This window comes from Penaeus chinensis, chromosome 18 (genome assembly GCF_019202785.1).
Source record: "Penaeus chinensis breed Huanghai No. 1 chromosome 18, ASM1920278v2, whole genome shotgun sequence".
Taxonomy (NCBI): domain Eukaryota; kingdom Metazoa; phylum Arthropoda; class Malacostraca; order Decapoda; family Penaeidae; genus Penaeus; species Penaeus chinensis.
In genome coordinates, this window is record NC_061836.1 from 9,614,481 (window position 1) to 9,616,980 (window position 2,500).

Consider the following 2,500-nt stretch of genomic DNA (forward strand, 5'->3'; position numbering starts at 1 on the left):
TGATAATGTATATGTATTTTTTTGTCACTGTTGGATCAAATACCCAAAGATTATTACACACTCTTTTTCTGAAAGAATGGATCATTGTCTGGCAATATCATTTAGGTTGAAATCAGAAAACTTTATAACCTTGGTATGTAATTACTCTCATATACCTGCAAATCAGTAATTCATAAGTGCAGACTGTAAGTACCACTGTATTCAAACACATTTAAGATGACAAACAGAAGCCAATGTATTCAAAGAGAGAAATATAAGTCATCCGAGCTTTTGATCTAATGTTTTGGGGGTGCATTTTTTTGCAATTACAAATATGCTATATACAGTTGTGAAGATATGTTCTTTCAAACTTCCTTTACAGAGTAAAATACTTTGTTTTATCTCCAAGTAGCACACAAGAAATGGAAAATTGAATTTGTTTGGAGAATATAAAGGTTTTAAATCTATTCTAAAGACAATATTTAGTTCATTTTGTGTACTTTACTCTCTAAGATTACAAAGACAAAATATGGAACAAGATAAGTCCTAAACTTCAATATTCTCTTGTATATCTAACTTCCATAAAATATCTCTTATGGGTAGAAATAAAATCAAAAGGATAGAGAGTGCAATCAGCTAAAATCATACAGAACAAAATTTCATAAAAACGATAAAATCTTGTGTTTATGATGCATCTAAATGTTCACAAAGCATGTACTGTTGGAAAAAGATTCTAAACAGAATTCACTAAGATAAATGATTCATGTATGATATATGCATAGAATCTAAAGACTATATTGTTTAGTTCAAGCTCCTGAATCATATCTTATAGTCAAAACTTTGTCCATGCTCCCAGCTATGTTAAGTATTAAAAGAATGGCCTCTGCGAATAATATGTCTTCATATCTCAACATGGCCCAATGACTTAACATCTTTGCTCTTTCACAACATGCACTCACTTTATACATATGTTGGAAGAGAAACAATCCAATAGTCTTTCATATGTCCATATAATGTTCAGTAACTTCAAAGTTGAAAACAGGAAAGAACAAGATATGAGAATTATGAGAGACTATATCCAGTGTACATAGTAATGTGTAGAAAACCTTTTTCAACAGTTCATTCCTTTGGCATAAAGATACATCATAAATTAATCATGTACTTATAATAACCTATCCTATTCAAAGCTACAATGTAAATCATACAATGATAATCATAATAATCCTTAAACTAAATATAATATATTCAATAAAAGTTTATCAACTATATAATCAACTGGGAGATATATCTAGAGTTCTGGATAAGTACCGATCTCTGAATCTAACTGGCATACTGAATACTCATTTCACTAATATTTTGGATGGCCAATTTAATGAAAAATCTACACAGGATTGGGCTTAACTTCTACATTCTCAGGAAATATAAACTGTAATATTTTACATGAAAGAATAATATATGAAATATTTATTCCCGTTCTATAAAGACTGGCTGCAATTTTGGAATATCAATTTTGTATGTTTGAAATTCCATGCAATATCAATCTATTTTCCTTTCCATCTATTGTTGCTCCAACACAAAACAACTCGTTACCATCAGCTCTTATACAGCTTTTTCTACCTTGTTTGTTAAATGAAAGCTATATTTCAAAAACTAATTAGTATCTCATGTTTCCTGAACATTGTAATATTGTGAAAACTAAATTGTAAACAGATTTGTGTTAATAAAAATGAATGATAAATGGAAAACATTCTATAATGCTTTTAAGAAGCTATTGCAAGTATCACAATTTTAAATACATATCTGTTTTGAAATAAGCAACCTAACTTTGTTATATATCTACATTTTTTTTTGTTTACAAATAAGATGGGTTAAACTGTTTTATAACAGAAACCAAACTTTCTTTTTCCACTTATCACTCAACATCTATTTCAAAATGCTGCTCTCCACTCAATTTTAAAAGGACCTCCCATTAACATCATAAACCTGGTACACATGTCTTCAGACTGTTATAAATCAATGACTAATTCAGTTTCTATTCAACAGACACTGTTACACAGCTTGACATTAATTACATAGTATAATACATATCACTGTTTGGGACATGTATTTTTCCTGTAGATTATATAGAGAAAGTTCCCAAAATTATAATAAGAAAGAAAATAAAAAAGATCACACAGGAGAGTAGGCAGCATGTCATATATAATGTTAAATAACATTATCACTCCTAAGCATGGATGAAATTCCAACATTATGAAAGTGACAAGCAAATACCCACTCCCCATCATGAGAGTATGCTTATTCACATCTGCACAACACATGGAAACATATGATTACTATATGTATATATACTTAGCTATCATCAGTTTTCAACCCCAAAAATATAAATTTGTCTTTATGATTTTTCTATTTTTTTTTTTTCCTCATGACATATCTGAACATTTGATAAAGAAATTTCCATACATCATGTTGATTAATCGGTTTCAAGATAGTACACACAATACATACATCTCTTTATAATCAT

The 2,500-nt window shown here is 29.2% G+C and overlaps 1 protein-coding gene across 6 annotated transcripts in view; it reads right to left on the minus strand.

The window, feature by feature from the left end:
* LOC125034505 (band 7 protein AGAP004871-like) overlaps positions 1 to 2,500 on the minus strand; it is a 434,532-nt gene that overhangs the window by 259 nt on the left and 431,773 nt on the right. For all 6 annotated transcript variants that reach the window (XM_047626330.1, XM_047626331.1, XM_047626332.1 and 3 more), the window contains one exon: positions 1 to 2,500. This exon is cut by the window's left edge and continues 259 nt beyond it; it is cut by the window's right edge and continues 839 nt beyond it. The gene's annotated coding sequence lies outside the window, so the exon portion shown is untranslated.